General features: G+C 43.7%; 1 protein-coding gene and 1 pseudogene across 1 annotated transcript in view; one reads left to right on the top strand and one right to left on the bottom strand.

Moving 5' to 3' along the window:
- Window positions 1-27,975, top strand: part of NRG3 (neuregulin 3) — a 1,107,294-nt gene that overhangs the window by 408,681 nt on the left and 670,638 nt on the right. The gene's annotated exons all lie outside the window — the stretch shown is intronic.
- Window positions 3,424-5,292, bottom strand: LOC102774912 (annotated as a pseudogene).

Here is a 27,975-nt window from a genome sequence, read left to right as displayed (position 1 = left end):
ATCTCCATCTACACACATTACAGGCATTTACTGCTCTCTGCTTTGCTGCTTACTCATAGTCTAGAACAGCAGTTCTCAACCTGTGGGTCTCCAACCTGTGGGTCACGGCCCCTTGGGGTGTCGAACGACCCTTTCACAGGGGTCGCCTAAGACCATAGGAAAATACATATATAATTACATATTGTTTTTGTGATTAATCACTATGCTTTCATTATGTTCAATTTGTAACAATGAAAATACATCCTGCATACCAGATATTTACATTATGATTCATAACAGTAGCAAAATTACAGTTATGAAGTAGCAACAAAAATAATTTTATGTTTGGGGGTCACCACAACATGAGGAACTGTATTAAAGGGTAGAGGCATTAGGAAGGTTGAGAACCACTGGTCTAGAACCTTCCCCCAGCTAGAGAAATTCTTGTACAGAGCAGACACTGGTGTCGAGTCTGCCATGCCAGGAAAGTGCAGGAATGGTGTTTTATGCTCACCTTGGGCCTTCCTTCACAAAGCTGTAGTTCAATTATTTATCACTTTTAAGCTGTAGATTATTCTAATGTTCCTCAAGTTTTGAAAATGTATGCTTTTAATTTTAAAATGAATGTGATTCAATTTTATTAATTAAAAACCACAGAAGTTTAATGGGCCCTTTGAAATTGCATTCATTTGAAGAAAATGTGCCATGCAATATTTAATGAGCTTTTGAAATCTCTAACATGCATATAGCATATAAAAATGTATTTGAAACATTTATAATATATAGGTTCTTTTACAAAATACTATTTTTCATGTAAATTCACTGGGTGAACTTTGAAAGGATAACAGTGATTAAGAAAAGCATTAAATAAAAGGTAATCCAGAAGTGGAAGGAACTCAGTGCATAAAATCCCAGGCAGAGAAAGCACACACCTTATTCTTTCCTGCGAAGGAACAGAAGTGATTCCCTCTCATTCTGTCACCCCCTCAGAGAATAAAATTTGTTGGTGATAAAAATGAGCCAGACATGCCTGAAACAATCAGTTTTCACTTCCCACCAGTATCACTCACCATGAAATATATATGATTGATGCAAAAGAACTCAATCCTAAGGTTTTATTCAGAAGAATAAAGCGGTGAGTTTATAAAGTGCAACTTCCTTGCAAACCAAAATATCCATTTGTGACTGTGTGGCTTTTCACTTCCTATGATGATAGTGATTTCAGAAAGGATGGAAAAGAATTAATCTAATCAGAGATGGCATGGCAATTTTAAAATTAAAAATATATGTAATTTCTGAAATGTTGTCAATGAATATAATCATGAATATATAGCCATCAAGAATAATGAAAAGAGGACACTGGTAAATTGTTTGCAATCATGTGGTCAGATGTTAGTTTAACAAAATAAAATGGCAAAATGTCTAGGAAATTCTCTTTCTAAGATCAGAGAAGCTTCTTTTACCAAAAGTTTAAAGCTGATGGAAGTTTGGATAAAATAAAAATAAAAATCCACTACCATTTTTCCAAGTCTGAATTCTTATTTTAAAGGAAGTACCCATCATATTTAGAATTATCAGTTTTTATTAACACCTTTCTTCTTAATACTTTAGCTTCAATCACTTTAAAGAAATAAAATGAATTAAAATAACTATTATATACCTTAACTAATAAAGAATTTAAAGATAAAAAAATAACTATTACATATTTACACTTGCTTTTTTCACTAAGGACAAGAATACTAGTATGAGTATGATGAGAAAAGATAAGTTACAGAGGGAGACTCATTTAAAAATTAAGAATTATTTTACCGCTACGATTCCTTTAGAAACACTCTCTAAAGAAGTATTCTAGTATAAAGCCCTTGACACTACTAGTATCAGAGGACTATGACCAAGCCTAACCTGGTAATTAGTAAAATTGGTAAAAGCTAAAATTTAACTGTTTATTTTATTGTATTGTTTGTGAGCCATAGCCGTAAGCATTGCATAGCTTATTTTATCTTCCCACCAATCCTATATTGCAATTTTCAATTGTTACTCCTTGATAAGATGAGACAGAAGAAACCTCTTGCTGAAAGCAGCCCGCTAGGAACCACGCCCACACGAAGCCACGCCCACCTGACTCCAGACCAGGGCTTTGTACTTAGGCTGGATCTGCACTTCATTCTAGTTTTCTTGTCCTACAAGGTCATTCCTCCATGGGATATTTCCTCTGGCTCCATCTAGACCAGTGGTTCTCAACCTTGGCTGCACATTAGAATCATCTGGGAACCTTTTTAAAATCCTGATTTCTGGGCCTCATCCTCCGGAAATTCTGTTTCTTTGTTACTAATGTTGTGGCCCCACCCCATAACAGAGAAACAGAATTCAGGAGGATGAGGCCCAGAAATCAATTTTTAAAAGATTCCCAGGTGATTCTAATGTGCAGCCGAGGTTGAGAACCACCGATTTAGACTGTCATGACATTTCTGGAAGATTGGTGTTTCGGTCTCTTTTACCAGCCTTTAACTGATTCAGATGGAAAACCTCCACTTCATCTAACTCATATTCCTTCCCATTGTGTCTGAACATTTTCAATTGACTAATTCAAGAAATGTCTGAGCAACCAACCACCTGCCAGGCTAGAGGAGGCTGGGTGACCAAATGATTTTTAATATACCTTTCAGCTGTATTACTCTTTGAGAGAAAATATACATTGAAATGTTTTATTTAAATAAAAACATAGCTTACTAATATGTTTCAAATTAATTAAATATTAAAAAATAAAATTAAAGTTTCAGTGTTCCACTATAATTATGAATCCAACCCTCCAGAGAACAATTGTCAGTGTTTCTTTTAATGGTTTAAAAATTACACATGTATATCTATTCCTTAATTTAACATCATTAATTAATGTAAGTTACGTGTGTGCTCAAACTACCATCTTCTATTGGAATTCACTGATTATCTCTTGCCAAAATTTTCCCAGAATTGATATGTGCATACGGTTAGGAAACTTTTCAAAAGTTCACCTTAGAATGCAGCTGCACAGACTGACATTTCAACAGAAGACAGGGTCTATCTGATTTTCATTTTATTTGTAGGATATTGAAATGCAAATTTCCCGGAGCGTCAGGCACTGACATGACCTGAGAGGCTGGGCTGTTTGTAAGGAGAGTCTAGTTTTCCTTCAGGCAGCGGCCAGTGAAGGATGCTCAGGGCTGGACTGAGGACTTTCAGCAGAGACAGGGTGGCAGGCTCTCTTGAGTCTGGAGCTGTCTTGTTCAGAAGCTTGGTAGGGAATTAATTTTAAACAGAAGTGCTAACTCTTACAAGGATGTCTAGTTACCGATCTCTTTGTTTTTCTGTTGGGGTCCAACCCCAGCAGGTCCAGGGGTTCCCAAAGGTGTGGACGGATTTCTTGTATCCAAAATGCTGCATCACTAGATCGAAAGCCTTCGGCCCCTCTGGCTTCCTGGGTAACAGCTGTCCCTATTTTATGTATTGGTAACAGGAGTGATTGGGCAATTCTCTGGTTGGGCTGAATCTGTATAGTTGTGGTGGGTGGGGAAAGTAAAATCTGTATTTCTCCTGTGTAGTCTGCATCAACAACTCCTGGGATGACTAAGATCCCCTGTAACAAGGTGGAGCTCCTTCCTAATATTAAACCTACAGTTCCCACAGGCAGCGGCCCCGACACACCTAAGGACTCCCAGAGGGCAGGTCCAACTCTGGATGCCAACAGGCCTTTCAATGGGAAGGCAAGCAAAAGCTCAGCTTGTCCCCTCTGGCCAAGGAGTTTCCCCATCTGTGCCGGTGAGAGTGGTTTTGGAGGTTTTTTCCCCTTGCAGACTCTTCTTCCCTTTGTTTCCACCTGTTTCATTTCCGATGCTTCTCCATCTTCTCCAAGGTCTTGCTGGAATCGGCTGGACTCTGGTCCCCAGGATTCATGTAGGATTTCTCTACGATGACCAAAGCCTCTTTTATGTAGTTCTGCATGGCAGACATGGCGGCACAGATGGCCTGGCTGCCAAACCCGTGGGTCATCAGGCTGAAGTGAGACAGGTGGTTCTGAATGTTTGCCTCTAAGACTGGGGCTGGCCGGTTGTTCCCATTGGGCGTTCGGTCTTGGTGGAGGAGGTCCGTGAATTCTTGACACACTTGCTGTGTGGCCAGCAGCATGTTCTTCCTCGCCGCCATCTCATTCTGTCCTCCGAGGTGAGGTCTAGTTAAGTACTCGGCCACTGCCTTACTAGGAAACTCAGCTTCACAGGCAGACCCAAAGTCCCGAGCCAAGTGAACGGCCTCCCCTTCTACTAAGGACGTGAGGAGGGTGACGCGGGCAGCCTTCCGTCTGCCGGCTGGGAGGTTCAGCCCAACCTTGTGCAGCTTCTCCCGCAAGGACTGAACTCCGTTTTTAGACTTGGCTCTTCTGAGAACACCTCCCAGGATTGAGGCATTTAAGCACTCAGGCGGGGACAATCGCCTCTGGACTTCGGCAACTGTCACTTTGTATTTCGATGTGGAGCCCAGGAGGGACAATCTTCCGGGGACGGAGCAGAAGACCTCACTGGGGTTCATCACAGCCCCCACCAGCTCCTTCTGACAGGGGAGACTCAAGGGATTCTTGGTCATTGAAATGGGACCTTTGCGAATCCCAGTCTGATCATGCAGAAGCAGGTGCTGCTCATCCACCCTCTGCACCTCGTCCATCGATTGCCCCATGTCTTGAAGGCCCAGGTTCTCCGCCCGCCCCGCTGCATCCAGGGTGTGCGTGGGGGGCAGCACCAGGTCCAAGCGTTGGAAGCCATCCCTGCGGGCGCTCATAGCACCGCCATCCAGCCCTGAGAGATGGGGTAGCAGGCCGACCGGGCGCCCGTGGTGCGAGGGCAAACCAGCAGCCTCCTGGCTCAGGTGGCCGGGCCAGGCCTGTGGCTGACTGCCATCGGGCGCTGGCTGGTGCAGGGGGTTGATGGCAGCGTTCACTTCTCCCAGATGCGAGTAGGGGCCAGCCGACTGGGAATAAGTCAGCGGCTGGTAGGGAGATGGAAAGTAGGGTGGTGGCTGGTGTTCAGCAATTCCGGTATGAGAGAGGGTCGGCGCGGGGCTGTAGAGATGCTGCCCAGCCAAGGAGAGGTGAGGGAGACGCGGGTTCCCATTGCTGCTCCCGTCCTGGCGATCCTGGGGCAGCGCACCCTCGAATCCCGGTGAGGAACCTCTGGGTGCTCCACCGCAGGAGGCTCTCCAAAGGGCAAAGTCCGAGTTCCTGGCCCCGGAGGAAGGCGGCAGGCAGCACACTTGGTGCAGGGCACTCTCACTCACCTGCTCGCACATGTTCAACTGTTTGGTTGCCAGATGTTGGAGTCGGGAAGAAGGAAAGACACGGAGACAGCGTTCAGTTGATCAGCATAGCCAGGTTCTGTCTTTATTGTCCTGTTACATCTGTATTTATACCAGTTGATTTTAATCCTATCAATTCTATTCCAAAGGTTAGGGTGTTCGTTAATCTGGTTCTGTTGAGTTTAATCCTGTCTAGGTTAATCTCTGTGTTCCATTATAAGTGCTATACCAAGGTCACTGCTCTACTGATAAGCTACAAGGAAGTGACTGAAGGAGACTATCCTACCCAGTAAAGGTTATGTCCTCCCAGCCTCGCTGCTTGCCTTCCCTGGGACTGCCCTGTGTAGGTGGGTCTCCAGAGGTATAGGCTTAGGTGCTTTCCCTGGTGGGCAGACCCCTGGGGATGTGGGCCCAACAAGGCCCAAATTTATTGCCAACAGTCTTAGTCCAAGTTCTTCATAAGTAGTACATGGTATTTCTGTAACACTAGGGGGTTTCACTGATTTATTCTCTTGCTTAGTCCTGTTAATCCCTAACTCCAGGGAAAACTCCCCACCTGGGGAAACAACCTTTCTCAGAGAGATGACGTTGGTTAAAACACATAGCGCTAAGAATGCAACTTGAATCTATTGGTCCTTATTCTTCTGGGGATGGAGAACAAGTTTTCCTGTGTGTTATAGCCATTCAAATCAGTGTAACTGGCTCACTTTTCTCCCCAGACCCTCTCTTTTCCCAACTACAGCATCCCAATTCTTTAAATTATTCCTCACTAATGTGGCTTTAACTCTTTTCAGAATCTTGATGGCTCAGGAAGTTAATTCCCAACACATCCTCATATAGAGACTCATCATAGTCAGTTTGTTACCAACTTGAATGACTAAACCTTATTTGTGTTCTTAGCCAATCCTGTCTTATACAACTGAGCTAGCTGGGTTTGGGAGTCTATTTGCAAAACTATCTTAAATCTACTTTCATTAGATTCAGGCTCATTAGTCCAGCCTTTGGCGAATTCTGCTAACCAACTCATTTAGGTAGAATGTCAAGTTTTGAGTCTACCCTGAGGAAGTGTAAAGAAAAAGAGAATCATAGTGCAGTGATGCAGAGGGGCATGCTGCTAAAAGGAGGTTATCTGGGAGCCAAACAAAAGGTTCCTCAAGGTGACATTGCTTGTATTCAATCACTAGAGTGCATTCTCACAAGCTCAAACACAAGCTCAGCAGTGTACTGGAGCTGGTCAAGCTAAGACTCATAGAGATTGTTGCATAAAAACAGCGTTTACAAAGGATAATACAACCATGGAGAGGATAATAGCTCGTTTGTTTTGTTTTTGTTTTTCATGATATAAACACAACAAAGACATGATATAAAAATAACAAACACATGATTTAAAAACATTGATAACAATGATCGATAAATTGATTAATAAATAAACAACAACAATATCACAACACAACAACAAAGTGCCAATAGTTGGTCTTCAGATACATTCTGGTGTCGTGTGTGATTGGTGTCCAGAGAGCTTTCTATGTGCTGTGCATGCACGAGTCAGCATTTATTTTTAAATTGCCAGCGCGTGGTGTGCACCGGCCCATATAAAAACAACAAATCATGATATAAAAACATTGATATAAACAATGACCGATAAATTGATTAATAAATAAACAACAACAGCATGACATAACAACAACAAAGTGCCAATAGTTGGTCTTCAGATACAGTCTGGTGTCGTGTGTGATTGGTGTCCAGAGAGCTTTCTATGTGCTGTGCATGCACGAGTCAGCATTTATTTTTAAATTGCCAGCGCGTGGTGTATGCACCGGCCGGCTGGCCAGCCACCGGTCAGTCGGTTGGTCCAATGAAGAGTCGGTCACATAGCCTTTTATACAGAGAGGAAATGCCGCTCCAGAAGATTTGAACAAACTGATTCTAAAATGGTTCTAAAATAATCCTCAACTACAAAGTTGTTTATAAAATATACTAAATTCTGAAAAGAAATGAATTTTAGTGTTTCCATAGGTTATCTTAAATAATGCTTTATAAACCTATTTCTTTTGGAAACTCACCTGCATGTTTTAACGTGATTTTGCTCTGCTTCGTCACAAGGATTATACTGAATAATGCAAACCAATATTTTAAGTATTTACAGTAAAGAGTTCAAAACAGCTAACCTATAAATACAGGTAAATACCATATTTTTATCCTGACTGTGTAGATAATGATATGTATTTTTACAATATAATTTTTAACATATATTTTATTGATTTTTACAGAGAGGATGGAGAGGGATAGAGAGCTAGAAACATCGATGAGAGAGAAATATCGATCAGCTGCCTCCTGCACACCCCCTACTGGGGATGTGCCTGCAACCAAGGTACATGCCCTTGACCGGAATCAACCCTGGGCCCCTTGAGTCCGCAGGCCAATGCTCTATCCACTGAGCCAAACTGGTTACGGCTATTTTTATAATATAATTTTATGAGTTGGCTTGTTAGACAGGTCTATAAATATTGTTCTATGAGATTCTTGAAAACATAAAAATGACATATCTTTATATCTGTAATGTTTAGCACATTATGAACACTCAAAAATATTTTTATTTGAACTTTGTACATGTATATCACAGAATATTATTTTCAAATCCTTAAAATATATCAGTTAAAAAAATAGTGGCCCTAGCCGCTGTGGCTCGGTGGATAGAGCGCCGGCCTGCGGACTGAAAGGTCCCAGGTTTGAATCCGGTCGGGGGCATGTACCTTGGTTGCAGGCACATACCCAGTAGGGGGTGTGCAGGAGGCAGTTGATCGATGTTTCTCTCTCATCGATGTTTCTAACTCTCTATCCCTCTCCCTTCCTCTCTGTAAAAAATCAGTAAAATATATTTTAAAAAAATAGTAGATTTTCTTTTTTAGCAGTAGGCTACACTTTAAAAAATATTTTTGAAGTGTCATGATTTGAAGGCAATATTTTATTCTTTTCTTTATTGATTAGAGAGACACAGAGAGAAACACTGATTTGTTGTTTCACTTATTTATGTTTTCATTGGTTGATTCTTGTATGTGCCCTGATTGGAAATAGAACTGCCAGCCTGGGTGTATTGGAATGACACTCTAAACCAGTGATGGCGAACCTATGACACATGTGTCAGAGGTAACACACAAACTCATTTTTTTTGGTTGATTTTTCTTTGTTAAATGGAATTTAAATATATAAAATAAATATCAAAAGTGTAAGTCTTTGTTTTACTATGGTTGCAAATATCAAAAAAATTTCTATATGTGACACGGCACCAGACTTAAGTTAGGGTTTTTCAAAATGCTGACACACTGAGCTCAAAAGGTTCGCCATCACTGCTCTAAACACTCTAACCAACCAGGACCATATATTTTATTCTTAATAAAAATCTCTCTCCCTCATTAGTGAAGATGACATCATCATATAATTTAGTTGATTTAAATTTTAGGTTCTCCATAGTAGTTACTTCCTTCATGTTCAGCTTTTTCATTCAAATTGTACTTTTATAGACAGTTTTATTACAAGGATATGTTGTTTTCATGTCCTTTTAAAACCTTCAACCTAGAAATGCCTCTAAGTGATCAATAAATGTGTTTTTGAAACATAAGTGGAAACAGTGTGGACTTTTTAAAAAAAAAATCATTAGCCTAGAAAAGACTTCTCTTTTTATTAGTCACTAAAACAGTGCCCAGGTATGATTGCGTGTGTAGGTTAAGGTTATCAGGTTCATATAATTCTCTCCTAAATTTTTTAACCCAAAGTATGATTTTTTAAAAACAAATAAATAAAAACTACATTGTGATTTGAGTCATGCTTAGTTTTCTTAGATAATTCAGGCATTTATATATATGCAAATCCTCATGAATTAACTCTGCTTTGGGGTTGGATAATAACCATTTTCTTCACTCCAGGGAACGTGGTAACATTCAATGTAGTCATTAGAGTAACCTTTCTTCCTTGGCTCTGTTCATGCCCGTATTGTATTCCTTTCCCATCATCCTAGAGGTAGCTGTCAAATCCCTCCTAAAGGAATTGCATCCTCTTGCTCCATGCTGGTCTGGTTGTATCCCAGCTTTTATGTTGCAGTGACCCTTCAGGAAGCCTAGTATTTCTGTCTAAGTTTAACCTTTAAATATGTAGTTTTTATGCTGTAGCTCGATTCTGGCCACAGTGAGTAACTAGAGGAAGGGTATGTTCTCCACTAGGATTGCAGGAAGTGGCTTTGTGTGTCCCGTTAAGGGGAGCAGGCGGAGCAGCATGTTGGTCTGCTCTGCTCAGCCTTTGAAGAGCCTTGGAGGAGCCGATGAGATGGTGGGCGTGAAGTCATGAAGTGCCGGGTCTTCAGGACACTTCCAACATAACCACACGTCTGTGAATACATAGGAGGGGTTGAAAGAGTGCCACACCTAAGTGTCCCAGTGAACAGGACATTTATGAAGGTATAGGGGCTGCACCTAGTCTTGTCTATATTTTGAAATGAGGATTTGCACTAAGGTTATCTAAGTCTCCAAGGCACTGAACGGTTAGTTCCAAGTGATGGGCTCATTCTTGGTTCTTTATTCCCACTGCCTGGCATATAAGAGTATGCAGCCTGAGACTGGGAGAAAGCGCGGGTGCACTGGTGAATTCCTCAAAGGCCTAGCCACCTTGCTGGGGCTCCTTTCTGCTTTGGTAGTGGGTGGTGCTGAATGGCGTGCAATGACTTCAGATAGAGAAATGTTACCCTGGGGCCTCAGTGGTACCTGGGGACTAGACCCTGATAACTCTACTACTCTTTCTTCCCTGTTCCCTCTGTCATTCAAAATGCCCTCTAGCAAGATCCTTTGTACCATAAATGTCAAAAAGCTTTCTCCCATAGAGGTCCATGAAATCAGAATGGACAGAGCAGAGTGAGCGAGCAATTTTATGCTGGTTGGGTTAACACACTCATGTGAGAACCACTGCAGGACCTGTGTGAATAAGAAACAGGTTCTCAAACAACTAAAAGGGGATGGTGTTTAGTTCTTGGTTTTGATATTCTTTTTTTCCTGGCCGAGCCCCACATCCCTGACTATATTCATTGCTCTTTGTTGGATGCATGGCCTGACAATTTGACTGCAAGTATTTCATGGTCAAAAGTACATAAGCAGCTCTGATTATCTCTGCTTGGAGCTGCCCTCCTCTCTTTATTACCTGAAGAGTTATGAATCATCTTTAGTTATGCACCTAAAAGTACTTCCACCAGGATGTCTTGCTTGCCCCCTATACAAGGTGGGTGTCTGCTTCAGCCTCCTCGTATTGTACCCTGTTCGCCTAGTGATTTACAGCACACTTCATTTATTTATTTACTTTTTAATCCTTACCCGAGGATATGTTTTTATTGATTTTAGAGAGAGGAAGAGAGAAACATCCATGGGACAAACACTGATCAGTTGCCTCCCACATGCACCCCAACCTAGGATAGAACCCAAAACCTGAGAACCTGCCCTGACCAGGAATCAAACCCACAACCTTTCAGTGTACAGGAGGATGGTGCAACCAACTGAGCCACGGGGCCAGGCACAGCACACTTTATTGTAGTCAATCATTTAAAGGTTTGTTTTCCTCATGAGACTGTCGCTGTGTGGTGATAGAAGCCACACCTGGTTTGTTTATTGCTGATTTCAACCCAGCTCCATGCCCAGAAGAGAAGGTCTCATAGGTATTCATTTCCCAATGAATGAATGAATGAATGCTTCCTCCCCCCACCCCCACCCCCCAATTAGCAAATAAAGCTTCCAGCCTCAGTGCACATGCTGGTCATTTGACTCCGCTGAGGCAAATAGCCCTGCCTTGGAGACACCTCTCCTTTTGGTTCCAAGTCTCCAACTTGTTCATCACTGTCAGCACCTGCTGAAAAAAACATGAACTGAAACTACTTCTGACTTGTTTGCCACCCTTTTTTTTCAAGGTTTACCAAGAAAAAAAACCATAAAGAAACCCATCGGATTCTTTTTCCAAAATCCACATAGACAAAAAAGCATTTATCTAAATAATGTTTTGGCTTCACACATCAATAAACACTTCATGGATATTAAACTGACTGAGAACCTTTTATACTTGTCAACTGATTTCTGTTGGCTGTGTTGATTTTCTTTATAAAGAATCAAAAAGTAAACTTGCTTTGCATTAATACATTTGGGGATGAGTAAATGATTTTCCTTAAATCACATTTTCCTGACAATGAACAGAGTAGGAGATGATTAAAACTGATCTCTCACAATATTGTTTGCATACCTCAAACAAACACGCAGGGCTGTCTCCATCGGTGAGTGCCATGTGTTGGTGTGATTGATGAATTATAATTAACCGTGGCAACATGTTTTAGAGCTTAACGAGATCAATCGAAATTAGTTATCCTGAGAGACAGTAAAATCGTTTCTATCCTCAGCTTACTGCAAAAAGTAATGGCCTTTCCCTGGAAGAGTTCTCAAAATACAGTGAAGAAATACTTTGCTATTGAATCTACTTCTTAAAGTAAATGAGAGATCAATGGGATTGAAATAACTGAACTTGAGAGGCGAATCTCAAGGCCTGTCTCTGGAGCTGAGAGTGGGGGCGCAGGCTATGCGGATGCGGATGAAGGGCTAAGTGCCTGATTCCAACAAAGTGAGTGAAGAGAAGGAGGGGAGAGAGGGGTTGCCTCAGGGAACTCCCCTCCCCCCATGCATTCCAAGGAAAAGGTTGAGAAAAGGATCTTTATGCTCTAAATGCTAATTAAGGCGGTGCTGTGCATATCAACACTGAACTTTATAGAATGACATTAAGTAGGGCAAGAAATCCAAAACATTCAAACAGTTGGGGCCCCTTTGGCTCAGAATGTCAAGTGACAGTTTTTTTCTGGTTCCTGCCTTTGACAATGTGAGGCATCTGGTCCTTGGAAAATCACCTCCTGGGAGACCTTATCCCAGGTGTTCCCTCCTTGCACCATCACCGTTCTCTGTCAAACATTAAAAGATGATCTTCCTGCCCAGCTGGCGTGGCTCAGTGATTGAGCATCGGCCTATGAACGAGCGGGTCACAGTTCGATTCCTGGTCAGGGCACATACCACGGCTGTGGGCTAGATCCCCAGTGTGGGTGTGCAGGAGGCAGCCAATCAATGATTCTCTCTGGTCGTTGATGTTTTTATCTCTCTCTCCCTTTACATTCCTCTCTGAAATCAATATAAATATATTAAAGAAAAATGACCTTCCTTTTCTGGTTTGTGCGAAGCTAGAGGAAATGCTTGGAGGATGAGCGGAAATACCATCCTGGAGTACCAGTCACCTGGCCACTGCCTCTGCTTTCCACAGTGCTTGTAGGGGTTTGGGAGGCTCCAGGTTGGAAACTACAAATCCTTCTGTTGGCAAGGCCTTTCATCTACCTTAGGATGAGGCTGTAATAAAGTAGATTTTAAGCTCACTCATTCTGCACATCCTGCTCCCCAAAAGGCTCTCAACAAGGCAATCATTTATCTCTGTATTAGCAAGCAGCACTCTAATTGCTCCTTTCCATGAGGCAAGGCAATTAAATGAAAGGAAGTTGTAGCTTTTACAACCCTCCAATGACAATTCATCCTGTGCCTTAGGCCACCCAGAGCTCACTAATGTCTGCTTGCCCCCAGAAACCTTTGTACCCAGGAACAGAAGCACTAAAAATAACTAGTGTCCTCTCATAATTGTGGCCTGATTAAAGAGATCTGATTTTTTATTCTGTTTTCTCTTACGTTAGATGGCTCTTACATGACATTTTCTGAGGCAGTAAACTATGAAAAGAATTATGAGTCGAATTGGTGCTGTTATGAACTGGAAAACTTGAGGGACCACCTGGTGTTCTTACCAAGTTCTGGTTAAAGAAATAAGCCAAGTGTTAGGACCTGTTGGCCCCATTAAGAGTGGTTTTAGGCCTGGAGCACAAATGCTGCAGCTCCCCTGCCTTTGGAACCTTAGTGCATCAGGTACCTAGGGGAATGCCCCAGAGCCCAGAGCGTGGAGGGGGGACTTTCTCATTCCCGCTTCACTTTATTTCCCAGATACTTCCTTCAACATTTTGTTGGAGAAAAGGTCATAGGCTCACCTTTATAGAAAACCACTTGCTTTTTCATAGTGTAGCTTCCGAACTAGTCTCCATCTGGGATGGGTGTGGCCATAAGAAATCCAGTCATAGATCCAGATGGAGATATGATTGCTGAATGGAATGGAGGAAGAAACAGAGGATTTAGCCCCAGGAAAGACAATATAGGAAAGTGCTAGGACCACAGGAGTCCCTGTTGTGATTAAGAAAGCATTCAGAGAAGTCCTGGGGCTCCAGGCTTGAGCTATCAGCCAGGCAGAAGCAATGGGAAGGATGCTGGTGCAAATCCAGCTGCAGTGGCTGGTGAGGTGGAGAGATGCAGGGGTGGGTTGGAGCGGACTTTTATCACTAGTGCACTTGACATGCAGTTTTCAGGAAGAAAAGCTGGGGCATTTGAATGGGCCCTGACACTGAGTCCTGAAGGTGACTCTGAACTCCATCTTCTGACCAGTGTAACGGGTAGGGCAGGAGGTGCTCTCCCTGATGTCACCAGATGGGAGAATCAAGGGAGGACAGACGATAGAGAGAGTGCATCACCCTGGCAGCCTCCATCTCACAGGCACGGATCATCTGGTTTATTTTGTCCCTGTATCAGCTTTTGATTTATTTTCTATTTATTGGAAATTTTAGAGATAGGTTTGACAGTGGAAATGGCTGTTCTAGAGGTCAGATTAGTTGGTTGGCTTAGTCCCTTATTTAAATGAAGCCTTTTGGTAACAATCAGGGTGGGGATCTTTTCTACCTTATCCCCAGCACTATATCCCCAGCTCGTGCTTGTACAGCTTTGGGACTATCACTCTGCAATATTGGACAAATGGAAAGGTAAGTGATGGAGGCAGGGGCTGTGAGGTCTGTGTTGGGCTCAGAAAAGCATGCCCAGTCCATTGAAACTGACCCAGTGTTGTTACAGGCATGGACATATACCAGGCAAATGATTGAGTTTTTATAAGAAAATTTTAATTTTGTAACATTACAACTAATTTTTTAAAGATATGGAGCATGGCCCTAGTGAGTATGGCTCAGTATATAGAGTATCACCCTGCAGACTGAAGGGTCCTGGGTTCAATTCTGGACAAGGGCATGTACCTTGGGTTCAGGCTTGATCCCCAGGAGGGGCCGTGTAGGAAGTAGCCGATAGATGATGTTCCTCTCTCAATGATGTTTCTACCTCTCTATCCCTCTCTCTTCCTCTCTCTCTAACAATCAAATGCAAACATAAAAATAAATAAATAAATCTTACCTAATAATAGACAAACATGTAAATTGACTGTCCCTCTGCTATGCTCACCAGCCAATCAGGAGAGTATGCAAATTAACCCAACAAAGATGGCAGTTAATTTGCATGCATAGGCACGAAGTGGTGGATCGAAGACAGAAGGCTCTGGGCGGGAGCAGCGAAGACGGTAGACTCTGTTCCAGAGCGAAGGCCTGGGTCCTGGGTGCCGGGGGAAAACTGGTGCCGGCAGCCATGGGAAGGGAAGGCCTATTGTACAAATCTCTTCCTGCAACAGGCCTCTAGTAAATAAATAAATAGAGATACGGAGCAGCTTGCTGGCCTCTACGTCACCGATTCACCTGCTGTAGTGTAAGTGATTGGGAGCTGGTGTAAGGCATGGATTCATGCTTAGAAAAGTCACTTCCATGTCACTGGCATGGACCAACTAGGTGGGTCCCAAGGGGTCCTTACCCTGCGTAGGATTTGGGGAGCAGAACTGGAAAGGCTGGGTAATGCAGAGGTTCAAAGGACAGCTCAGAGCCAGCCTGCCTGGGCTGGAATGCCAGCTGGCCACTCACCAGCCCTCCAACCTCTTACAAGTTGCTTAGTGATTACAGCCTCCGTTTCCTCGTTCTCACAGTGGAGAAAACAGCGCATGCTTTATATGGCTGTTGTGATGGTTGAATCAGTTAACCCTCATTCGTAGCAGGGGTATTTGCCCTCGTCCTTAGGCAGGCGGGAGCAAGGCAGGAATGGTGGCTCTTGAGTAACAATCTGCGGGGCAGCTGTGCCCTGGCCCCGGGTTGCTTTTCCACCAGCATCTCTGCAAACTTCCTGATTTCAAGGGCGGGACCCAGGCATCTGAGTTTGCAAGCTGTTTCTCAGGTGACTGTGCTGCTTTCCTGGGTGTGAAAGCACTTGTAGAGCAGAGAAAGCTTAGTCTTCAGGCTCTGGCTCCAGGCTCGTGTTGCCTAACTGTGTTAGTTTGAGCTGTTGTCCAACTCCATCATCTTCTCAATCTCTCGGTTTCCCAAATGCTCACCAGTGAGCCCTGCTCTGTGCAGCTGGAACATCGGGAGCACTGCTCACAGCGGGCAACACACTCCATCACGGTGAATCCCCCTGCCCTCTGGCCTTGCTCTGGTGAAAGGCTCCCCACTCGGACCCGGGAAATACTCCTAAGGAAGGAGAAAGGAAGAAAATAGAAGGCAAGGCTCTTTGCGTGGGTAGCTCGGGAGTGGGGTTCTGTCACGTTGGGGCTGACTTCCTTTGTGATTTGCTGGTTCTGTGGCATCATCAGGAGGACAGCCTGGAAAGACCGAATTCCTTGCACAGATATAACGGAGCTGCCCAAATTCAGGCTACACTGTTTTTTGAGAAAATGAATAATCATATTAACATGTGATGCCTTCCGCAAGTATGTAAAGTCAAGCTTTCATTGAAAAATAGCTATTATACTTGAGCAATTTAAGTTTTCAGAGGCAACTTTGAATCATTTTTGCCAAAAATAGTTCAACCTATAAATAGTTAGGAGCAGAGATGTGGGAGAAGAAATTTCTAGCTCAGTTCCTATGGTATGCAGCCCTGTGAGGGAGCCCGGGAAAATCACACAAAACAGCAGGACTTCCATAACAAAGATACAGTAACATCTATTATTATTGTGCTAAATATACTGGGGCTTGTGAATGCCTCCTGCCCAGAAATGTGGGTTCCTGTTGTCCTGGATCTGGAGAGGGCCTGACGCCCAGCCTCGGGCTGGGTCACAGGAACTGCCCGTTAGTCCTCCATGACCCAGAGCTTATCCCAGTGTGTCCTCACTGTGTGGCTCTCAGACTCACCTCATGGAGGAGGGAGAGACCCTCTGGGCTGGAGGCTATTGTTCTTCATCTTTAATCCTTGACAACCCAGAGTGCCAAGTTGTATAGTGTTGCTCGGAAAAGGGTTCCTGAGTCAGTGCATAAAGGCAACTGGGGTCCTGATTTGGCTTTTCAGTGAGTTACTGTTTGCTCGAAGTATGATTAGGAGGGAAAACGAGATGTGAAAAAGAGAGAGGGGGAGGGACAGGAAGGGGCCGGGGGAGAAAACCATTGCCATGTGGAGCATGGACATTCATTGTGAATTGTTCCAACACAGAGTGCATGTTCAAGGCCTTCCTTTAACTGGCACTCACTGCACGCCGCCTGAGGATAGTGACAAATGACCTCACTCCCGAGGGAGAGCCAATAGCTGCCTATCAAGGCGCTGCAGAGGTGATAATGAAAAGGTGCCTGACACATGCTGATTGGTCCTCTGCCCCTGCCAGAGAGCCCCTTGCCCCAGGCATGTATCCTTTAATTGTTCCTCAGTTGAAGTCATAGCACAGATTCTGTAAACAACTTCGTATAATCAACCAGAAACACAGGCTGTCACCAGTGTAAGCCCATAGCAGTTATGTTTTCATACAGAACACTGGGAGATGCTTGTTTCCCAGGGACAGAGGAGTGACCAGGAAAGGTGCTGGTGCAGGTGCAGGTGCTGGTGCTGGTGCTGGTGCTGGTGCTGGTGCTGGTGCTGGTGCCGGTGCCGGTGCCATCTCCATGGTTAGACCGGCCTGTCCATTTGCACTGGGAGGGGCGCTTAATTAACAAGCAGTGCTGTCCATTGGACCAGGCATTCAGATGAGCCTATTTCCCATTTGCTGTTTCTTTGAAAAGGTCAGCTTTTTTACAGAAAAATTTTTCTGTTTTCTCTATGATTTCTTGAATAACTTTCTCTAATTTTTTATTTTTGTCTATGTCTCTTCTATTCTGTAGTTTTTCCATCTGTTTTCTATATGGCAGTTTAATTTTGGCTTAACTCCTATGTCTAACTGTTGTTGGTTGGTTGGTTGCTGGGACCCTGTGTTCTGAAAAGGACTTAGGGAAGTTCTTCCCTCCTGGTAGGCCTTGGATGGCCAGTGCTTACCCCTCAGCAAGAGACAGATCTGCTTCTGAACTGGTCCAATCTCACATCCAGTCAACGGCTGCTGCTCAGGAGAGAGACAGCAGCTTCTAGTCACCAGTTAGTGAAACAGCATCGAATCTGCAGTGGGAACTGGAATTGCCCGGTTGTTACAAAACAAAGGGGATCTTCTGAGCTTAACAGACAAGAAGGAACTAATAGACATGGGCACTCTTTCTCTCCTGGATGAGTCCCATTTCTCTATATCTTTATTTTATTTATTTTACTTACTTGCATACAATTCCCCAGGATATAGTGGCCTAATTAACACATTAATGGATTTGATAATCCACTAGAGTTCCGGTGCACAAAATTCGTGCACTGGCCTGCACCCTCTCGCATTTTGGGACCCCTCACTCTTTACTGCCTTCCTGATCCCTGCTCCTTACTGCTTGTCTTGCTGCTACTTAGCACTGCTGTGGAGGTGGGAGAGGCTCCCGCCATCACCACTGCACTCGCCATCTGTGAGCCTGGCTTCTGGCTGAGCGGCGATCACCTGTGGGAGCGCACTGACCACCAGGGGGCAGCTCCTGCATTGAGCGTCTGCCCCCTGGTGGTCAGTGCACATCATAGCAACCAGTTGTTCTGGTTGTTCTGCCATAACGGTCGCTTAGGCTTTTATTATATAGATTAGACAGCATTTTCCCAAAATGAAAGCAATATATTCCATTTAATTGGAGAGGCCAGAGCAAAGATCTTATCGATGTTTTTGTTCCATAGGAAAGTCCAGTGGTTGGCCCTGGACACATGCCAAGGCTGGTGGCCAGAGGGAAGGAAGGAGGGAAATTGCAACAGCAGAGCTACTAGGCTGCTCTCTTCTCACCACTGTGCTCTCTGCTCACCGTGGTCAGTATGTCTGCCTCCAAATTCTGCCTCTCCAAGCTTCCCGCCAAACCCCTCACCTTCTCTCCTCTAGCTCTCCAGCCAGGCCACAGCTGCCCCACCCGCAGGACAGGGCTTCATTATCCCTCCAAATTCCTAGTGTGTTTACATGGAAGGAGCCATGCTGCTCTTGTTAGAATATTAGAAGGATCCTGAGGTTTTGAGTGGGACAGATGCCAAGTCCTGATTCCTCATGGAAGATAATCCAAATTTTTAAAATAGGATGGCTATGCCGGGTGGAGGGCGTCTTTTCTGTATTTATTCTATACGCAGAGAGCTAAGCCCACCAATGTGTTCTGGGATTTTAGCCTTAGAGTCTTTATGTTCCTAGTGTGGGTGGTGGGGTAGGAGGATATGGGTCTAAGAAATTGTGCTTGGGACTCATAAATTTTGGTTTCAAAATTATTTGGCAAAGGAACTTACCCTGAGAGACCAGTTTGTGGTCATTTCAAAGGAGGTACTGACCAAGGCAGCAGTGTTGATGGTTGGCTGCGTCTAGCATTTCATGGAGGTGCTGTGGTGAGGCACTCTGGTGCTTCAGCAATATTGACTGGCTGCCTGCCTCGCGCCAGGCACTGTGCCAGCTGTGTGGGTTACACTGTACAGGAGGAAGCCTGTCCTCTGGAGCTCGCTTTCAGGGCCATGTGGCTGTCACAGGGGCGGTGACGCTGATTCAATAGTTGCAGCCAGACTCAGACCTCTCATCCTCGGGTGTTTCATGTTCCCTCTGATGGATGACACACTGGACATGCGGGCTTTGCTCCCCTTGGTGTTGAGAAACACACAGTTGTGAGCTGAGTCTTGAGTAGCCTGTCACATCCCTATGGACCAGAACTCGTCAAGGGACAAGCCCACATTTGGTCACACCACAGGCACCTTGGAATGGCTGCGGGACCAGGCAGCTCTTCCCACCCTGGCAGTGGTTTACATGCGTGTTTCTGTAGGAAGAAGTGCTTCTACTTCTGCCTCGGGGATGGTTCCAGGAGCAGTGGGCACTCCTGATTTCACGCTAGTCTCTGTACTTCCTAGCTTCTCTGTGGTCTCAGGTGCTGGGGGGGAGGGGGCAGTGCCTCTTTCTCCAATTCTGTTCATCAACTTGGTTTGGGCTATTTCACTTTCTGACTCCATCCTTTACTCCATCAGCACTGGAGGCCAACAGAGTAGAGCCGATGGGGTGAGGGAAGGGGGAGCAGCAGGCCTCTCCCTGTCCTTCATTCCCCCTCTCCCCAAGAAGTCTCTTCCTCTCTTTCTCTTTCAGCTGCAGGAGATCAGAGAAGGCCAATGCTAACTGGTTATTTTGTGATCTACCAGGAAAACAGACTCCTAATTGCTCCACAGGTAGGATAAGCATTACACCAACAAGAACATAAGTTCCAAATGTCTGTGAAAGTTTCCTGGAGAAGAAAAAATAGAAGTAGATTCAGTTCAGTGCTATCCTTATAATAACACGATTCTCTCTCCCTTGCATTTAAATGTGTTTTGTTGAGTTGAGGTAAAAGTTTAATTTACTAGAATTGCAATAGCACAGGCCGCATTCATGAGAGTTTGTCACATATGAAAATGTCAGTTTCCTCCAGCTTTTCAATTTTTTGTCATGGAATTTCATGTGATATATACGTTTGTCTTTTTATCTTTCTCATACTTGTGAGAACACCAAATGAAAAAAAACAACAACATTTTGCCTCACTATACTATTTTTATCCAGAGTTCTAAAAATAATGATTCCCCTGTAAATGTATATATATAAATGGAAAGTTCACTTAGTAATTCCAAAAGAAATAATGGCTTTAATAACACCGCTCCACTTAGTGTTTGCCTCCAAATGTCGTTAGAACAACAAGCATCACCCAATTCCCTCCGGCCCTGTTTTCTTTGAAGACTCTATTTATGCGATTCTAATTTTGACTGTATTTTGACAGCTTCAAATACGTGTGTGACATCTGTTGAATAAATAATCACTCAAAAAGGATTTGCTGGTGATCACCGTGGTTTTAACCTCCTTGGCTGCAAACTCACCTCCTCACGTCCGCCAGCCATCACACCTTCCTTTCTGCTGCAGCATCGACCTCAGGAAGGGCCTTAGAGTTTCCTTTTGCCTTCAGAAGGGCCCGAGTCCCCAAGTTTTAGCATTTCTTCCTCTTAGTGTGTTTCTACTGCACGCATGATTTCTTCTCAAATTGGCACTGTGCATTTTTAAGAGAGTACACTTGTATGTAGCACACTTTCACTGCTCTGATAAATGACCAACACAGTCACATTGAAGCCACCATGTTACAAGTACCTGCCTAATTAATATTTTTGCTCTTAAACGTATAGGAAGCATCAACAACACCAGCTTTTAGATTCAGTTTTTCTATTACATTCCAATGGTAAATCATGCCTTAGTGATCTTATAAGAAATATCTTCAGTCTGATAACTTTTATATTTATTTGAGGCATTCTGTATTTCTATGGGCTCTGGGAAGTGTATGATTGGGTTTCTTTTTTTTTCTTCTCTTGGGCTGTTGAAATGTTAGAGCCATGCAGGAATGGGGCAAAAATAGGTTTACAGTTGTTCATATGGAAAATGATACAATAAATAACAATTCAAGAATTAACTCTGTCTTGGGTACTCACAACTGTAAACCTACTTTTGCCCCACCCTGTATTTGGGTCATGCTCTAGCAATGTGTTGCTCAATATGATTTGCTTTTTTGCATCCACCTTTAACTTATATATCTGTTGAAGCTTATGAGTCTTTAGAAATTCCCTTAAATTTTCTGTTGGAGGAATATGCATTTCTGATGCATTTCTACTTCAACCTTTTCGTATGCCATAATTCCATGGGTCTCTCCTGGAAGTACACTGAAAAGTTATAGAACCTCCTCTATTGCTGGAATTTCTCTACGCCTCCTATAAACTTACCTTTATGAAGCAGAGTTTGACAAAATTCATTTTTACTCTTTCTCTTTTAACTTCCTACCTCTTAGCCCTGTAACAGGGGGCTACTTTGAACTTTCTACTCTGGTTTTGGACTTTGACATGGGAATTGTCCAACCCTATGCTCTCCCTGAACTCCGTGGGATTGAGCTGAAAAGAGGAGTGGCATCAAGACCCCAAACAGGTCTAATTTATTTTATTTTATTTTCTAAAACATACTTTATTGATTTTACAGACAGGTAGGGAGAGGTATAGAGAGTTAGAAACATAGATGAGAGAGAAACATTGATCAGCTGCCTCTTGCACGCCCCCTACTAGGAATTTAGCCCACAACCAAGGTGCATGCCCTGGACTAGCATCAAAACCGGACTCTTCAGTCTGAGACCAAAGCTCTACCAGCGGTTCTCAACCTGTGGGTCGCGAACAATGAAAATACATCCTGCATATCAGATATTTACATTATGATTCATAACAGCAGCAAAATTACAGTTATGAAGTCTCAATGAAAATAATTTTATGGTTGGGGGTCACCACAACACGAGGAACTGTATTAAAGGGTCGCGGCATTAGGAAGGTTGAGAACCGCTGCATCCTGTGAGACAAACTAGTTAGGGCCAGACAGGTCTAATTTAATTTTAGTCTCAGTCTTCTCTGATAGGAACCATTCTTTGAGTATTTCTTTTTTAAAAATTAATTTATTTATGATTTGCAAAACCATAGAGGTTTCAAGTATAGAACTCAGTAAAACAGCATCTCTGCACTGCATTGTGTGACCATTGTCCCAAGCAGAGTCTCTTTCCATCTCCATCTTCCCTTCCTTTGCTCACCTCCACCTTCCCCACACCCCCCTTTCCCTCTGGCTATCAACACACTATTGTCTGTGTCTATATAAACTTAATTCCCTCACCTTCTTTTGCCCAGCCCCCCTATATCCTTCCCCCCTGGTATCTGTCAGTCTGTTCCATGACTCTATGCCTCTGTTTCTATTTTGTTCATCAATTAATTTTGTTCATTAGATTCCACATATAAGTGAGATCATATGGTATTTGTTTTCTCTGATTGCCTCTTTCACTTAGCATAATACTCTCCCAATCCATCCATGCTGTCACAAAGACAGCTGAGAAGTATTCCCCTATGTAAATGTACCAGAGCTTTTTTATCCACGCATCTACTGTTGAGCACTTGGGCTGCCTCCAAATCTTGGCTATCCTATATACTAAAAGAGTAATATGCAAATCAACCAAATGGCAGAATGACCGGTCACTGTGATGCACACTGACCACCAGGGGGTAGATGCTCAACACAAGAGATGCCCCCTGGTGATCAGTGTGCTCCCCCAGGAGCGGGGCTCATGGCTGGCAAGTGCAGTGGTGGTGGCGGGAGCCTCTCCTGCCCCCGCTGCAGTGCTAAAGATGCCCCACAGGGGAAGCGGGCCTAAGCTGTCAGTCGGACATCCCCCAAGGGCTCCTGGACTGCGAGAGGATGCAGGCTGGGCTGAGGGACCCCCCCCCACCCCTGAGTGCACAAATCTCGTGCACCGAGCCTCTAGTTGTAAATAATATTGCAACAAACACAGGGGTATATATATTCTTTTGAGTCAGTGTTTCAGGTTTGACTAGGATTCAGTGCATTCTTTGACTATTTCATCCCCTACTACACTCAGTTCATATTTCAATCCCTCTTCAAAATAGCCAATTTATTTAACTACAAATAAAATTAAACTTGGATTGATACAAGATGGATAACATGTTTTTTGATAAGTGGAAAATACTGTGTTTGTCATTTCTAGAGTGACTAGGTGATATTGTGTATTTTTATAGCAATATGTTGTATATGTAATAAATTTAGCAATGCTGTTTGCTCTATTCATGGAATTCATTTATATTTGTAGGTTTGGGTATCACACATCCATGCATATGCCACATCCAGATTGTGCTGCAAGACTTCTTCAGTCATTCTCTAGGAAATAATCTATCTGGCTTATCATTTATAAAGATTGTGGGGGGAAATTTTTGCAAGAGAACATATTGTTTATTTACTTTTTAAAAGGATTAAATCCTGAGGGGTACATATTGCATGGGTTTTGTGTCCAATGGCCCTAGCAAGAAGGTTGCTTCAGAATTTTGCAGGAGCCACCACTATTCCCATGAGCACAGGGCACCTTTCATTCCCCACATGACTGGTTTTGTTCCATTTGCCACCAGGGGTCACTGTGTTGTTCTTCCCTTTGTACACAGAAGCACATCTCTTACCTAGATTGAATGCAGTTTCATCTTCAATTTTAAGAAGAGCTATGTCTTCTAGAGACCGTGCTTATAGCTAGCAAAAATGGCCTTGGACCACGGCCTTCCAGACAATGTGTTGTTATAGAAGTTCTGTTCCCAGCAGCCTCCACAGGCTCCAAGAAGACAGAGGAGGGTGGAAAATTTTAAATCTGCATCAATAAGCCTGCTCTTGCCTAGGTCCCTGCTTCACCCCATGCTTTTACTTGAAGCTTACACATGTCCTTGGGTTTTTCTGTGTTTTTTCGTGTCTACTTGTTTTCCTTTGTTTTACATTTCTAGAATATAGAAATTATGCATAATCTCTAATGTTTCCTGTACCTGAGGGATGTAAATATTTGAGGATAGCAACTATAGACTAACCAATAATGGCTGTGGTTCTCTTTGTTCCTTTACCACTTTTCTTTGTAACAGTTCCTGATCATGGTAAGTTCATAACCATGGGTTTTGGTATTTAGTAAACAATGAACGATAAAGATATAAAGTCAAGAAGCCTTGAAGTGAAATTTAGGTGATATAATTTAAAAATAAGATACTTGTGCTATTCAATAATTTATGTTAAAAAAATGTGTGGCTCTATTCACACTGTTATGACTAATGTCAAGTTTTGTTCTTTTCAAATACACACGACTTGTTCTATTTTGTTTCACTAAGAACATGACTAATCCTTCCAAAACTCATGAGAGTTGAACTAATACAATGTTGACTACCAACAGCTGAATTCTTAAAACAACAATAAATATGACTAGTTTCATGTAAAATGTAGATGGGACTCTACAGAAAGGAACAACACATGTGATCTTCTAACCACTATGCTATACACCTGAAACTAATCAAAATAGTGTTAAATTTAAACGGTAATGAAAAATAAAATTTAAAATAAACATATAAAAACAAAAAATGCAACTCTAAGAATAAAAAGGACAAAGGTTGATGATTGTGTTGTACTGACATGATTGGTTGCAGCTATAATAAGTTTCTCTCAAGAGTGGCAGGTATGTTTTGTTGGCATGAACAATGAGCTTAGTGTAAAAATCTCTAACTGTGTGACCTCCATGAAGTCTGTTTTGTCATTGAGGGTACATTTTTAATAGATTAAAGCTCCTGAGATTTTGGGTAAAGAGAAGAGTCATAAGCAAATTTCACTAACAGAATCTTGAAGAATTTACTGTCATGCTCTCTTCCATATCCTGGGCCCTGACCCCTGGGCATCACCAACCTAGTTCCCCAAAAGGACACTTCAGAAATATCTTAGAGGAGAAAAAAAGAAAACCATTGTTCCTCTTAAACCTCTCAGCACTCTCCTATTGTCCTCATACAATGATTTTATTCTGGAGAACTTAGTGTGCTATTTTAACCTCTGACCTGAATTTAGACAAGTCAGGTTTTATAGTTCTATTATCTATATTTTCTCAGCATTCTCTATCAGTTGGTAGAGTATCTTGGTATTTATTACTCTTTCCAAATTTATTCTCTAACTCAACAAATATTTATTGACTATCCTGTGTGGCAGGTGCAGTGCTAAGCTATGGGAACACAAGAGAGAACAAAATCAGGAAAAATAAATCCCTGCCTTTAGGGAGCTCAATAATTACCTCAAGTAATTACATAGATAAATCTAAAATTATCAGCATAGTGAGTGCTATGAAGAAGTGATCCTGGTGCAAGGCATGCATAATAATGATGGCTTTTACCTAATGGCAGAGGTGAGGCCAGGCTTTCCTTAGGAAATAATCGTTTACCTGGATTCCAAATGCGTGAGCATGAGTAGCTTGTTGGAAGGAGGGAGGAAGGGATTTCACTTTACTAGTTCTGTGTATAGGAGGGAGACGGGTTATTGGACAGTCATTCTGGCTGGTGTTGGGAGAGGAGGAGGGAGGCTGCATAAGTAGTGGTGAGTACATTTGGTGGCCAATATTTTGTGCCATGCATTTTGGAGTTTATCCTTAAAGGCAATGGGCAATGAGAAGCCATCTAAGCTTACTAAGCAGCATGAGAGGGGATGAGGTGACTTGATCTGTGTTGTATTGGAAGAGCCTGGATTGGGGTGCTTTCTCAGCAGATGCAGATGGACCAGTGGTCTCCATGAGACAGGTTCATAACTAAGAGAATGGCGCTGAAGGAAAGCAGGTGGTGTGAGCTGATTTAACGAGGATAAATTCAACAAGACCTGAAGAGTAGGAGTTGAGGAAGCTGGGATCAGCATCAGGGCAGAAGATGAATGTTCAGTATTGCCTGGAGTATGACTATCAGCATGTGGAGAGAGGATGACATTGTTAACACAATAGGAGTTTTTGACAAGGTAGAGAAGAAAATGCAGAGCAGCTTTCCTTATTCTGACTTAAGTCACTAATAAGAAAGTCCCTAATCATTTCTGACCTTTCAGTGTACTAATGAAATAATGCATGTGAAAACTCTTTGTAGCATATACATGTGTATATACACATATGTATTGTATTGGATTATATAAATACTAGGGGCCCGGTGCATTAAATTCGTGCATTGGAGGGGTGGGGGGAGCCCTCAGCCCAGCCTCCCTCCTCTCACATACTGGGAGCCCTCAGGAGATGTACTAGTGACAGCATAGGCCTGCTGCCTGCTCCCCTTGGGGAGCGGGCCTAAGCCACAGTCTGGCCTCCCTTTGTGGGAGGTGACTGGGCTGATCAGGGGAAGGCACCAGCCCCATCACCCCGCTGCTGCAGCCACTGCCAGTCACCACAGCCACCAAGGTGTTTTCATCAACACAGACTCCAGTCCTTTCACCATGAAAAAAATGACAACTTTCTTTAGGCATTTTCAAAATTGGACCATTTTTTTTTTCACCAGGAGTTTGGTGAAAAACCCTAGATCACCTTTTTGGATTCTTATTACCCAAGTTACTAAGAATATTACCGGTGGCATACAGGGAGCTAAACCAATGAGCAGTCAGAAAAGGTGTTTCCTCTGTAGTTCACATCAACTGCCGGCTTGGACCCCTGGCCCAGGCCTGATGCCTCTGGCCCAGGCTTCAGGCCTGGGCAGGGGACCCCCATCTCCCCCCAATCACTGGCTCTGCCCTCGCCCAGGCCTGATGCCTGGGCCAGAGGCGTGACCCCCATCAACCTCCCATTGCCAGCTCGGCCCCTTGCCCAGTCCTGACGCCTCCGCCAGAGGTGTCAGGCCTGGGCAGGGGACCCCCAGACCCCTCCAATTGCTGACTCTGCCCCAGCTCAGGCCTGACGCCTTGGCCAGAAGCGTCAACCTCCATCACCCTCCGATCACCAATCAGCCCCTTGCACCACGGGCAGGAGATCCCCATCTCCCCCCGATCACCAGCTTCAGGGAAGCTTCTGGGGATGCACAAGGGGCCTGGATGGTGGCTCTCGCGCTGGCAGCTGTGCTATCCCGCCCTGCCAGCAGTATGCAAATTAGCTGCCATCTTTGTTGGTGGTTAATTTGCATATCACACTCATTAGCCAATGTGAGGCATAGCGAAGGTACAGTCAATTACCATGTTCGTCTATTATTAGATAGGATATGTTACGTGTTATAACATATATACCCTATTTATTAAGTTATACGTATTAAACATATACTATATTTCATTTATTTATTAGATGTATTATTTTATTTTTTCTTTCAAGGAGATCATAATGTTGAGCTGATATACTTTTGACCCTTGAACAACTCAGGGATTAGGGGTGCTGACACCCTGTGCAGTGGAAAATCATGTATAACTTTTGACTCTCCAAAACTTAACCATAGCTACGCTTTGGTTCCAGAACCCATTTGACTACAAAATTCTGCACTTTTTCATGTCTGTTACATAAAACTAGAGGCTCGGTGCATGAATTTGTGCATGGGTGGGGTCCCTCAGCCTGACCAGCAATCAGGCCAATTGGGACCACTGGAGGGGGGGGCACTGTGGGAGGTTCCCATCAGAGCTATCAGGGCTGGCCACGGGGGTGTGGGACACAGGAGGTTGGCCAGCCAGAGGGAGAGGCCCCAGAGGTTGGTTGGTTGGTGGGGAGGAGGGGCTGTGGGAAGTGCCAATCGGGGCCATCATGGCTGGCCAGCCAGGGGGAGGGGCAATGGGAGGTTGGCCTGCTGGCCCCCATTGGGGTCATTGGGGCCAGCTGGCTGGGGGGAGGGATCATGGGAGGTTGGCCAGCCAGGGGAGGGACCACGGGAGGTTGGCTGTGGGAATGCACTGACCACCAGGGGGCAGTCCTGCATTGAGCGTCTGCCCCCTAGTAGTCAGTGCAAGTCATAGGAACTGGTCGACTGGTCATTCCGGTCGTTCTAGTTGTTCGGTTTTAATGGTCGCTTAGGCTTTT

The sequence above is a fragment of the Myotis davidii genome, unplaced genomic scaffold, assembly GCF_000327345.1.
Source record: "Myotis davidii unplaced genomic scaffold, ASM32734v1 scaffold112, whole genome shotgun sequence".
In the NCBI taxonomy this organism is placed as follows: domain Eukaryota; kingdom Metazoa; phylum Chordata; class Mammalia; order Chiroptera; family Vespertilionidae; genus Myotis; species Myotis davidii.
Note: the sequence above shows the minus strand (reverse complement) of the source record. Positions and strands in the feature narration are given on the sequence as shown.